The 14,276-nt window shown below is 45.0% G+C and overlaps 1 long non-coding RNA gene across 6 annotated transcripts in view; it reads left to right on the top strand.

The window, feature by feature from the left end:
• The window catches only part of LOC119849905, a 67,323-nt gene that overhangs the window by 35,383 nt on the left and 17,664 nt on the right, over window positions 1-14,276 (top strand). The gene's annotated exons all lie outside the window — the stretch shown is intronic.

A 14,276-nucleotide genomic window follows, 5' to 3' on the forward strand; every position in this document is an offset into this window, starting at 1 on the left:
TGTTCAGGAGATAGCAAATTTAAAAAAATAAAACATCAAAACCAAAACCCTCAGGCAGGGGAAAAGGTGAACAGTCACTGTTTCCTTTTGCACAGAGATGTTTCCAGCTGTTCGATGATCTCTCTCTGATAATGCAGCTGCTGTTATTTCAATGAATGATGGCTCCTAATGAACTATTATACTTTACATGCAAACATCCTCTCAACCCCACAGCCCACCTCAAAGCAAAAAACAAAACTATGTTAAAAGAATGATAAGGTTACAAAATCAAACACTCAAAAGTTAAGAACAAGGGGGCCAAATAAAGAATGCACAAAAGACTTCACTCAGGAATATCCTAACTTTTGAGCACTGGAGTTTGCAAATGTAACTTTCTTTTCTGTAACTGGTGTATGTGTGTGTGCGTGTAATTTCCTTATTTTTAAAAAAAAGCAAACTGAAAAAACAGACATTCTACCCTATAGAACATACATATGGGTCATCAGGAGGGTTGGGACCTTTCGATCCACAGCAGAGACCTCTACCACTTCATCTAGAGTAACTAGTAGATGTAGTAGGTTGTTACCCTCCATGTGGACCACTCTTTAGACAGGGATGACAAACATGCGTTGCCAGTGGGTTTTACAGAGATTTGCTGGCAACAGAAGAAAATATAAACTCAGGACTCCTGGTTTCAATTCCACATTCCACACTAGGAGCACTTCACTGGCATTGTGCACTGGTATTCTTATACTGGTAAACTGCTTCTAGCATAGTCATGGCTCTCGATATGGTGACTTTTTGAGGCAAACTCATTGATAACCTGACTGATGAGCTGTGACAATCAGGGTGCAGATACCCCAAGGGGCAAACAGGGGATATGAACCCAAAAGATTAAGCAAGTGAACCAACTGATCGTACACAATGTTAGTGTGTATCACAATATGCCAAGTAAGGTATTTTATGAAAGCTTGTAATGTTCTGAATTTGATGGTCAGTTTGAGATATGTATAAAAATTGTGGTTATAAATCTGTATATTTAAGTATATAGAATGCTATGCTCATGACCTGTACTTCAATTTCATGTACACCTCATGGCAGGATGGGGCACCTGCCAGGCTAGTTGTTTACACAAACCAACAACAAGTCCAGGGTCCAGCCAGGAGGAGACAATGGTGGACCATTAAAGTTAATGGGAAAACAATGAAACAACTTGAGACTGAAAAGAAAACCCTAGTGCTGGAAAAACTAAGGCCTGGCCTACTCTAAGAAATTATGTTGATATAACTATGTTGCTCAGGGGTGTTAAAGAGCCACACCCTTGAGCGATGCAGTTAAACCCACCAAACTACCAGTGTAGATAGCACTAGGTCAACAGGAGAATTCTCTACTGTAGTGGTTTATGTGTAGACAAGCCCTAAGAAAGATGGGAATTCTCCCCATACTGAATAAGTATGAGTCACAATGACAAGAGAAAAAAACTTTTAAAAACAGGCTTAGGTCTGAGACATTTTTATCCAGAAACTGAGGGCCAACATCTAAATAGGATGCTGTCTGTGAAACACTGAATCTCATCTAAGACAGAGGGCATGCTGGGAAACTGCTCAGAGGCAATAAGTAACTTATATGAGAAAAAGGAATTTAGTTAATATAGAAGTATAAAGCCTGAAGTTGCATCTTTATATTTATTTTCTGTGTAGCTTGTATGTGTTAGCTTTCCCTTATTATTTCATCTTTGAATCTATTATTTTTATATTAAATTAACCTTTTGTTTATTTTTACCCCAAGCAGGTCTGTGGTGTGTACGCTGTATGGAGTGTGTGTCCCCAAGTGAACTGACAACTTGCAGGCAGGTTTCATTCCTTTGAGGGGTGATGAAACAGAGTGGAAAAGGCTGAGTGTCTGGCAGTTAAGAACTCAGGGTAGGTGGATTTGGGTAGACTTGGGCCCTTAAGGGTTGAAGGTGTTGCCCTGTGAGGAATAACTAGGCTGGTGGAAGCCAGGGTGAGATCCTGATGCTTATAGACTGGTTAGGGCTCTGAGTCACATCAGCATAGCATTAAGGCATCCAATGTTACATGACAGGCAGTGAAAGAACCCGTTACTGGTGTGGGTGATCCTCAAAACATAACAGGAACATGAAGTTGAATACAAAGAACTGAAAAGTTTACTCACCCATAATCCACACAAAAATATTTCAACATCGCCTGCCCTACAACACTTTCTATGGCTGCCTCTAAATATGGACTAGGTGCTGTACTATTGTAAAAGGAAAGTATGCAATTGGAGACTTGTGGCATATGTATCCAGAGCCTTCCAAAACCATATACACATTTTTACAAATAAAAAAAACTCTGGAAATCACGTTTGATTAGGAAGCTTTTCACACTGATGTCTGTGTACAAACATTTGTGACTGAAATCGATCATAAACCCTTGTTAACCAATTCAAAGAAGGGTCTTTGGTAAGTAACAGCTAGAATTCAAAGACTCTTACCACAGCTTCAGAAATCTTGGATTCATTCCAGAAAGTCATTTAATTGCAGCCAATACTTTGTGCAGGACATGGGATGAGACCCAGCTAGGTCAGGATCCAGAAAATAAATCTGCCATAGACATCCACATGGTAAACTACTTGGATGCTCTGTCACCTCACATGTTGGAAAAATACATGCTGCTCCAACACAGCATGAGAGCTTTTGTCCTTCATACATGTTATACACATCAAAACCCTTTGATGCCTCAGCACTAGGTACCTCCCAGGCATGAGCTCTCCAGGGCAGATGGTGCTCTCTCCTTAAAGAAAGGTGTATAGGGTTTGCATTTGTACTAAGGAAAAAAAGCTTTAAAGCTCACTCTTGAAGGGCACATGGAGATGAAAATATGTAATAGGAGGACATGAGACGTAATCTATTGGCCAGGAATGAGCAAAAATATCACAGACATGGTGTGGCTACAGAGACTAAGATCATTCTCCATCTTAAAAGGTAGAGTTTGACTACAGGCCGACCAGGCAACTGCAAAAAGCAGGCTCTGGTTACTATGCTCTGCCATGTTTCAATATCAAGATTGATGGGCCTTGTGATGTTATCTGATAAAATATGACCATGTAGATCATTGTTGCTACCACTGTTATATAATTGCAACAAATCTTGTACAAAGGTTGTCAAGTAAGGTGTCTATGGAAAGATTATGATTTGTTGAATATAATTATGCTATTTGTATGCATGTATCATTTTTATATTTGAAGTTATAAGCTTTGGCTCTATACCTATATTTCAAATATGTTTGCTCCTGGGGTACTGCCCACAAAGTATTTAGCCTGCACATCTTGAAGGGACTATTCAAGTTAAGTGTCCCATCAAAAGAACACTTATCACACAATGGAAGTCCCCCATCTACACTGAATGGACTATCCTGTGAACGTTCTGTCTGGAGTATAGATAATGATTTCCTGCTATGCTAAGCGAAGTCATGCATGGACATGTAACTTGCTCATGTGACTCCAAACTCCATCTTTTACCTGTAATTTTCCACTAGCTGTGCTGAGGGCTGTGTTTGAAACAATGGATTTCCCTCCACATAGCAGAAGCTATAAAAGGCCCTGGAAACACTTCCATTTTGCCTCTTTCCTGATCAAGCCTATGGACTATGAATTTATATTAATGAGAGCATTCTAGCCAAGGGACTGAGGACCTTCCAATCATTTGGAAGCTACCAGAGACTTGACTTAAGCCAGCAGTTTATTCTATCACTGCTACAAGCCTGAACCAAGAACTTTGCAATTACTGTATGTATTTGATTCCTTTAACCAATTTTAACTCTCACTTTTCTTTCTTTCTTTTTAAAAATAAACCTTTAGATTTTAGATACTAAAGGATTGGCAACAGCATGATTATTAGGTAAGATCTGAGTTTTATATTGACGTGGGTGTGTGGCTGATCCTTTGGGATCAGAAGAACCTTTCATTTGATGAAACTGGTTGTAAAAAACCACTCATCTTAAAGTCTAGTGTTTTTGGTGGTGATACAAAGACTGGAATGCCTAAGGAAACTGCTGTTTTGACTTCTTGTTAGCCAGTGTGGTGAAACAGACGTTTACCTTTGTTGCTGGTTTGGTATACCTTAAGGGAGAATAACCACCAGTTTTGGGGTGTGTCTGCCCTATTTCTCAGCCGTTTGTCCTGAATTTGGTATTCTCAGTTGTGACTCAAGAAGACAAGGTTACAGGCCTGAATAAGAAGTATGTTTGAGGAAAGACTAAAAAAGCGCTCTCATTGAAGATTCAAACACCTCTGCCCCTTGAGTTCAGGACTGAGAAGGTTCTCTGGTCCTCCAAGAAGACCTCCAGTAAAACCAGGGAAAGCAAGACTTGATTCTGATGGAGAAAGTGTTCATTTTGGAAAACTAGTTGAAAAACTGGTGCAAATACGTTAAAAGAAACCTCATTCAGCAAGGTAGGGAAAATCACAAGAGTGAGGAGAAAGCAATAATCAAACAGTTTAATGGGAGAAGTTAGACCGTGTGTCTGTGTGTAGGGCATTCTGTATCTCATCTTGGCCCAATTAGTCCTGTTTCTCGCCTGTCAGACAATGTGCTTCAATCCTGGTCTGCAGGAATTCCTACTATTTTGGTGCTGTGCTTTTCACCGAACTTTGCAGATTCTGCTCAGTCCTATCTGACAGTTTAAAACATTTCTAATGTGAATCTATAAATAGTCTTGGTTGTTTTTGTTGTATTATTTTTTTTGAACTGAAAAGTGAGAAGGTTGGCAAACCAAATCCTGCTTCTGACTTGGAGGATGTTAAATACAAGATAAATTGTATGTAAACATGGCATAAAACTCATGGGAATTAAATCGCTGTAGTTAGTTTTTCTGTGTTTGTAACTTCATAGTTCACTGTTGACATAAATGCAATATCAAGGAAAATATGTGATCAATCCTATGTTTAGTGGATAGACTTATTCCTTGCAAATAAGGTTTGTCAAGAATAATGCAAAAAATTACCACATCTGTCACAGCTCCCTCCTGAAGAAGAGGGTATAACACAGGTGCTGACTAGTATTCTAGAGAAACCATTGTCTTGTTGGCTGACAGGTTTATTCTTTGTATGGCATTTCTGCCATGATCTTTCATAATTTCACATTTCAAATATTCAGATAACAAGCATTCAACATAATGTCATATGTCATTCAGAGCTTCACACAGAGTCATTTAATAACCATCCTGTATAATTTCTTGCCTTAGAATTTATGGGACTGTGCTTTCACATACCCCTTCCTATCACTGTTACCCCAAATCTTTGGGTATAAACTTGAAACCTAGTCCTTCCACTTCCACCTCCCATTTAGTTCTTAGAGTGAGTGCATGGTGGCCCTTTGTCCCCAAAGTGGTCAGTGCCCCAGTGATGGCTTGAGGTTTCCCACCACTTCTAGAAGTATCACAAGCAGTCATTCTTTGTACCAAAGGGAGAAATAAGATAGAGCTGCCTCCCTGTGAAGTGGCTCTTAATCATGCAAGCACTTTTAACAGCAGAGGATCAGGAAAGGACGATTCTTTGAACCTTGTCTGGCCCCACCTCCTTGAAGGTCAGGATCCACGGATTCTGATGGCCTATCCTCAGCTTCTCTGGGGGAAGGAAGAGGAATATCAATCCTCCATCCGACTGGCATGGCCTTTTGTTCCCCATGCACTGAACAGAATTCCCTCTTCCACCAGGCTCAGAGTCTGTGGAAATGTAAAGGACAATCAGGCAATCAGAGACTGTGAGAAGACATCCCCCCTCCTTCCTAGCTGTAGTTACCTTTGTTATCCTCCAAGAAGCAATCTTACACTCTACTTGGACATTTCTCACCCTGGAGTGGGCAATGTACCCCAGCTGCCTCAGTGTCCCTACTTTTGGTGAGCAACAGTCATCACCATTCTTTATACTGCCTCTGGTTCCCTAGTAGGCAGAAAGCTTACTTGTCTGTTCTGGGCTTTAGGACCCAGAGAATTTCCTTTCAAGTCAGTAGGTCTTGTCACTCTTCTCCCCTCAGGTGATGTACATTGGGGATGTAACTTGATGTTACATCCCCAATGTAGCAGGGAGAATCCACCCCTCTTCCTCCCGGCATTTAATTTGCATTTTGTCTTAACAGTCTCTTGCTGGTCTGAATCTAGCTGAGGGGGCCAAATTTACCCCTTCCGCTTTCAAAGCAACAATATCTTTGCCCCAAAGCAAAGACTATGGAACTTTTAAAAATGCACCTACAACCAGCACCCCTGCACCTTCCTGGGTCTGTGAAGAAATCTGGCTGAGATGGAGTGAAGGCTTTTACCTCTGAAACTTTAACCCATTAACTCATAGGCCTCATCAACTGTGGTAATCTGCCAGCCAGTTTCCCCATCTTTTTACATAACCCCTACTCTGAAATGAAACCTCAGCATAGGGCATGTCCCCTTTTTCCTGTACGTCCCAAAACCATCTCCTGTACACTTCATAGGTCAGTTTAAACTTCTGTTACAAAGCTTGTTTACATCAGTCATAATCTTTATAGTTCTCCCTGTCCATGGGGATGAAAACGTCCAAGGCCATTGTCCCTGATAGTAGTAGAGCCAGATTCTGAACCATGTCCTCCTTCCCACTTTATTCAATTCACACCCCACCTCAAAAGCATTTAGAAACACATCCATGTGATTCCCCGCCCTAAAGCAAGCAGATAATTTGAAGTCTATGACACCCACTGGCACAGGTACCTAGGGATTAGGTGCAGTTTCTCCTTATCAATCGGATATTGATTCTTCCTATCCTCCTCTTCTCTTTTGTTCTGGTGTTGGTGCTCCTCTTCTCTCTCGTACTGATGCTGCCTCTCCTCATCTGGTCGCTCTTGCTTCCAGTGTGCTAGCGGATGGATTTCCAGATGCAGTCAGTCCCTTTCCAGACACAGCTCCTCCTACTCTAACTGTTGATCTGTCCACCACTCCTGTGGCAGTGGTGCACTCGATCTGGATGGAACATAATTGCTGGTTCTGTCCACCTCTTCCCTGCTTCCATCCAGGCTGTTGGCGCCTAGATTTCCCCCACCTACTGAACCCTCTTCCAGTGGGCTGGAAGGTCCCTGTAATTCTGAACCATAATTTCTTGTCTGGTCATTAGACTACTGCAAATCTACTTGCTATGTCTTTGTCCGATCCTCAGTGTTGAGTTGCCTTTCTCTGCACAGCTAAACTAGGTGATTTTTCTTCATTTATTCAAAATTCATTTCCCCCATCTCTCTTTTCACAATTTTTTCCCCAAAAATTGAGACTTTTGTCTCTTTGCTTTTCCTCTTAGCCCTGGTCTACACTACGAGTTTAGGTCAGATTTAGCAGCATTAGATCGGATTAGCCCTGAACCCGTCCATACTACGAAGCCACTTTTTCCGACTTTAAGGGCTCTTAAAATCGGTTTCTGTACTCCTCCCCGATGAGTGAATTAGCACTGAAATTGACCTCGCTGGGTTGAATTTGGGGTAGTGTAGACGCAATTCAATGGTATTGACCTCCGGGAGCTATCCCAGAGTGCTCCATTGTGACCGCTCTGGACAGCACTCTCAACTCAGATGCACTGGCCAGTTAGACAGGAAAAGCCCCTCAAACTTTTGAATTTCATTTCCTGTTTGGCCAGTGTGGTGAGCTCTTCAGCATAGGTGACCATGGAGTCCCAGAATCGCAAAAGAGCTCCAGTACGGACTGAATGGGAGGTACTGGATCTGATCACTGTATGGGGAGACAAATCCATTCCAAAAGATGAAATGCCAAAATATTTGAAAAAAATCTCCAAGAGCATGAAGGACAGAGGCTATCACAGGGACTCGCAGCAGTGCTAAGTGAAACTTAAGGCGCTTAGACCAGCCTACCAAAAAACCCAAGAGGCAAATGCCTGCTCGGAGTCAGAGCCCCAGACATGCTGCTTCTATGTTGAGCTGCATGCAATTCTAGGGGGTTCCCCTACCACTGTCCCACCCCGTACATGGACTCCTGCAAGGGGGGAGTCTCACGCAACGGGGATGAGGATTTTGGGGACGAGGAAGATGATGAGGAGGGGGAGGTTGAATATAGTGCACACCAGGCAAGCAGAGAAACCGTTCTCCCCGACAGCCAGGAACTGTTTATCATCTTGGAGCCAATACCCTCCCAACCTCCCAACCCGGGGTCCCGGACCTTGAAGGTGGAGAAGGCAGCTCTGATGAGTGTACCTTTGTAAATATAATACACTGTTTAAAAGCAAGCATGTTTAATGATTAATTTGCCCTGAAGACTTGGGATGCATTTGCGGCTAGTACAGCTACTAGAAAGGTCTGTTAACGTGTATGGGGATGGAGCAAAAATCCTCCTCAGACATCTCAATGAAGCTGTCCTGGATGTACTCCCAAAGCCTTTGCAAAAGGTTTCTGGGGAGGGCAGCCTTATTCCGTCCTCCATGGTAGGACACTTTACCACAGCAGGTCAGCAGCACGTAGTCTGGAATCATTGCATAACAAAGCATGGCAGCGTATGGTCCCAGTGTTTGCTGGCATTCAAGCAACATCCATTCTTTATCTCTCTGTGTTATGCTCAGGAGAGTGATATCATTCATGGTCACCTGGTTAAAATGGGGGAATTTTATTAAGGGGACATTCAGATGTGGCCGTTCCTGTTGGGCTGTTTGCCTGTAGCTGAACAGAAATCATCCCCGCTGTTACCCACGTGAAGCGATCATTCCAGAGAATTGTGTTTGTGGGGGGTGAGGTGGGGGGTTAGCTGGGTTTGTGCTGCACGTTAACCCAAAAACCGCAGCCCCTCCTTTTAAATGGCCAACCCATTTTAAAGGGCCAGCCCAACAGGTGCTTGGTATGTGAAATGAGGGTGCTGCTGTTTGAAACCATTTCCACATGTTGGGAAGGTTAAAGAAGCCAAAAGACTGTGGCTTACCATGTCTGCCTGCAAGCCGAATACGGTTGCCTGCTGGCCGTGCGTGTGTGATCTCTCACACCATACCGGCAGGCCCTTGATATAAGAGGCAAAATGCGACCTTGTAAAGAAAGCACACGTGCAAAGTAATGTTAACAGCTTGGTTCACTGTGAAAGAATCTATCCATTGTTCTCTAAAATGTCTCTTTTTAAAGACTAATCTCCCTTTTTTCCATCCTGCAGCTGCAAATGTTTCAATGCTCCCCCTATCATCTCTGTCCCAGAGGCTATCAAGGATTAGAAGCTGAAAAAAACGCACTCGTGATGAAATGTTATCTGAGCTCATGCAGGCCTCCAATGCTGAAAGACCCCAGCACAATGCATTGAGGGAGACAATGTCAGAGTCCAGGAAAGCACAAAATGAACATGAGGACAGGAGGGACTAGGGAGAGGACAAGAGGGGTCAGCATGATGAAAGGAGGCAGGATGCAATGCTGAGGTTACTGGAGGATCAAACTGATATGCTCCTGCATATGGTTGAGGTTCAGGAAAGGCAGCAGGAGCACAGACCACTGCTGCAGCCCCTGTGTAACCAACCGCCCTTCTCCCCAAGTTCCATAGCCTCCTCACCCAGATGCCCAACATGGTGGGGGAGCCTCCGGGCACCCAACCGCTCCACCCCAGAGGACTGCCCAAGCAACAGAAAGCTGGCATTCAATAAGTTTTGAAGTGCAGTGTGGCCTTGTCCGTCCATCCTCCCCTCCTCCCCCACCCTACCTGGTGCTTTCCTCTTCCCCCCACCCCTCCCGGGCTACCTTGGCAGTTATCCCCCAATTTGTATGACGAATTAATAAAGAATGCATGAATTTGAAACAACAATGACTTTATTGCCTCTACAAGTGGTGATCAAAAGGGAGAGGGGAGGGCGGTTGGCTTACAGGGAAGTAGAGTGATCCAAGGCGGTTGGTTTTCATCAAGAAACAAACAGAACTGTCACACCATAGCCTGGCCAGTCATGAAACTGGTTTTCAAAGCTTCTCTGATGCGCAGTGCACCCTGCTGTGCGCTTCTAACTGCCCTGGTGCCTGGCTGCACTTAATCAGAAGCCAGGCGATTTGCCTCAACCTCCCTCCCCACCATAAATGTCTCCCCCTTACTCTCACAGATATTGTGGAGCACACAGAAAGCAGTAATAACAATGGGAATACTGGTTTTGCTGAGGTCTAACCAAGTCAGTAAACTGCACCAGCGTACTTTTAAACATCCAAATGCACATTTTACCACTATTCTGCACTTGTTCAGCCTATAGTTGAACAGCTCCTGACTACTGTCCAGGGTGCCTGTGTATGGCTTCATGAGCCATGGCATTAAGGTGTAGGCTGGGTCTCCAAGGATAACTATAGGCATCATCCCCAATGGTTATTTTCTGGTCTGGAAAGTAAGTCCCTTGCTGCAGCCATTCACACAGACCAGAGTTCCTGAAGATGTGAGCGTCATGTGCCTTTCCCGGCCATCCCATGTTGATGTTGGTGAAACGTCCCTTGTGATCCACCAGTGCTTGCAGCACCATTGAAAAGTACCCCTTGTGGTTTATGTACTGGCTGCTTTGGTCAAGGCAGGAATATGCGTTCCGTCTATGGCCCCACCACAGTTAGGGAATCCCATTGCAGCAAAGCCATCCACTATGACCTGCACATTTCCCAGAGTCACTACCCTTGATAGCAGCAACTCAGTGATCGCATTGGCTACTTGCATCACAGTAGCCCCCACAGTAGATTTGCCCACTCCAAATTGATTCCCGACTGACTGATAGCTGTCTGGCATTGCAAGCTTCCACAGAGCTATTGCCACTCACTTCTCAACTGTGAGGGCTGCTCTCATCTTGGCATTCTTGCACTTCAGGGCAGGGGAAAGCAAGTCACAAAGTTCCATGAAAGTGCCCTTACCCGTGCGAAAAGTTCACAGCCACTGGGAATCATCCCAGACCTGCAACACTATGTGGTCCCACCGGTCTGTGCTTGTTTCCTGGGGCCAGAATCAGCGTTCCACAGCATGAGCCTGCCCCATTGCCACCAGGATGGCCAAATTGCCAGGGCCCATGCTTTGAGAGAAGTCTGTGTCCATGTCCTCATCACTCTCCTCACCGCACTGCTGTCGCCTCCTCGCCTGCTTTTTCCGGTTCTGGTTCTGCATATACTGCATGATAATGCGCATGGTGTTTAGAGCAGTCACAACTGTTGCGGTGATCTGAGTGGGCTCCCTGCTTGCCGTGGAATGGCATGAGCAGGAGAGCAGAGTGGCAGCGGAAGCAGTGGGTGGATGACGATGCTGACAGCAAGATGGCGCCCGCATGGAAAAAGGCATGAAACGATTGTCAGCCATTGCTTTCATGGAGGGAGGGGTAAGGTGGTAGTAGATGGTGCTGCTGGCTGGGAGAGAAGCCTGAGGCAGAATGGCCCCCTCAAGGATTGAACTCACAACCCTAGGTTTAGCAGGCCAACGCTCAAACCACCGAGCTATCCCTCTGCCAATAGTCCAGGCAGCATTGAATCTCCATTAAACAAAACTTAAAGAGGAGAATGACCTGAGTCACTCCAATTTATGTGCAGGTGCCCCTGACAGACTTTACTGAGATCTGCCAGGAGCACCCATGTCCAACCAGACACCCCTGACAGACCTTACTGTGATCTGCCAGGAGCACCCATGTCGGCCCAGGCACCCCCGACAGACCTGACCAAGGCCGGCCAAGAGCACCCAGGAGACTATGAGGATGGCTACTAGTCATATTCCACTATCTGCTGCCACAAGGCAATGAGCTGCTGCTGTGTAGCAATGCAGTCCCATGTCTGCCAGCCCCCAGGAGATGTACGGTGACGGTGAGCTGAGCAGGCTCCATGTTTGCTGTGGTATGGCATCTGCATGGGTAACCCCATGAAAAAAGGTGCAAAACAATTGTCTGCTGTTGCTTTCATGGAGGGAGGGAGGAAATGGGGGCCTGACAACATATACCCAGAACCACCCGCGACAATGTTTTTTGCCCCATCAGGCATTAGGATCTCAACCCAGAATTCCAATGGGCAGCAGAGACTGTGGGAACTATGAGATAGCTACCCAGAGTGCAATGCTCTGGAAGTCGACGCTAGCCTCGGTATGTGAACACACTCTGCCGACTTAATGGTCTTAATGGGTTTAAGTGGGGACACACACAATCGACTGTATAAAATTGCTTTCTAAAAATTTGACTTCTATAAATTTGGCCTAATTTTGTAGTGTAGACATACTCTTAGAGTACTTGCTTTCAACACTGTTGGCACTTATGCAATTCACACTGTTATCACCAGATAGGTCACAGTTCAGGGCAACTACATCTGTATTCCTCCCCTGTATTCCCCCTCTCTCGGGCTTCTGGCTGTCACTTCTTTTGGGTGGACACCCATTTCTCTCTGCATCATGAAAGGCTGCACAACTCCCTGCCTACACTGTGATATCCCCAGAAACAGATAGACTAACTAAGCAGGCATGCTTTGCCTTTATCCTCAGGGATGATAAATGGTGTTATTGACTACAGTTAGGTTACCACACAGCCCTTCCTTAGTGAGCACATATATTCTTAGGGTAAAAGCATTACAGAGAAAACAATAAATGAACCAACATACATGTTAATAAGCTGACCAGAGATCAACCCTCACTCCAAATAGGGCTCTGGCCCGTGAACAGTACTTCAAGTCCCATCTAGGTGGCGTTTTGGGATATTTTTGGTCATAAGTTCATAACAGCTTTCATTTAGAACAAGCACCTCAGTTTTATGGGGCCTCAGTCCTTCCAATCCTTCCTTAAGGATTAGGGCCATGGACAGCAGATATAAGAGGCAAGGGGAGGCTCAGTGTCCCCTGACACAACCGCCGCCGCCACCCCACTGCTGGATATCTGGGCCATGGTGCCCCGCCTCTTCCCCTCCCTACTCCACCCCTTCCCCAAGCTCTCCACCACCTGCTGCCTGGTAAGTCTTCCTCCTCTCCTCCACTCCACTCCCCACTCTCCGGAGGCCCCCACCGCTTGCTGTATCCCTCGTCTCCTCCCCTCCCCTCCCCATCAGGAGCTGAGGGGTGAGAAGAGACACAGTGGGCAAGTGACCAGGCAAGTAGTGGGCGGGGGGAGTCATGCAGAGAGCCAGTGACCAGGCAAGCAGCAGGCCGGGTGGGAGTGGGGGTCACATGGCAGGCCAGTGACCATGTGAGCGGCAAGCAGGTGATGAGGCAAGTTGCAGACGGGTGTGGGGGTCTCGCGATGGGTTGGTGACCAGGCAAGCCACAGGCAAGTGGCAAGTGTGTGGGTGGGGGTATGTCTCGCAGTGGGATGCAGCAAGCGGAGAAGGGGTGGGGACGGGGCAGAGAAGAAGTGGAGTGTGGGCAGGGCCGTGGGCGGAAGAGGTGGGACAGGGGGCTAACCACCCCCAGGGAAAGCTTCACCTGCTGCCCATGATTAGGTCCTGTCTGTTTTCTGAATGAGAAAGAAGGCCTCAAGTCAATATAAATTCAACAGCATATTGTTATGTAACAAAATAGAGAACTGGTTGAGGGGCTACCATAGTCATGGAGGCCTACAAATTAATGGTATAGAACAATTCTGTTAACTCCTCTGTCCCCAAATCCAAAAATCCTTTCTTTGTGGTGATATTTCTCTGGTGGTGTGAGAACCCGAGTGAACCTGCCTAAATACTCCACACTGTTTTCAGTTCCTACAGGAGCTGCATTTATCTTTCCCATGGAAATACATGCAGTTCCTGTCTCACAAGGATACATCAGCCATTCATTTAATACAATGGACTCCATCAATATTAAACTTAATTAATAAGGTTTAACTTAATTCAGTAAAGTTTGTCCAGGTTAATGAAGGAAAATCATCATATCTGTGTCACACACATGTTTCAAAAATGGTTTTGCCAGAACACTGGTATCAATGCTTTTATTCTTGGAAAAAGTTCCGCTAGACCTTTAATGACCACAAGTCATCAGGATCTTGGTTTTAGGTCCTGATATATAATATATATCAGGACCTAAAATATAACAACCATTGGAGCATAGTTCCTCCTAACATGACACTGAGATATTGGGTTTAGTACTAACTTGAAGAAAAATGCATCACCTACAGAGGACCTAATTCAGGAAAGCACTTAAGTACATGTTTAACATTAAGCACATACTTAAGTCTCACTAAAGTCAAGAGTACTTTTGCTTAAGAACCCTTCCTGAATAGGGATGCCATTCTGAATTAGGGTGCAGCTAAATTGTCCCTGTGTGTTTCTCACTCAAAACAGGACTATACCTGCTTACTAGTGTATATGAGATTGGAGGGGATCATAGGCCAAAGTGGTTTAGCTATGTT

Source organism: Dermochelys coriacea, chromosome 1 (assembly GCF_009764565.3).
Source record: "Dermochelys coriacea isolate rDerCor1 chromosome 1, rDerCor1.pri.v4, whole genome shotgun sequence".
NCBI classification, from domain to species: domain Eukaryota; kingdom Metazoa; phylum Chordata; order Testudines; family Dermochelyidae; genus Dermochelys; species Dermochelys coriacea.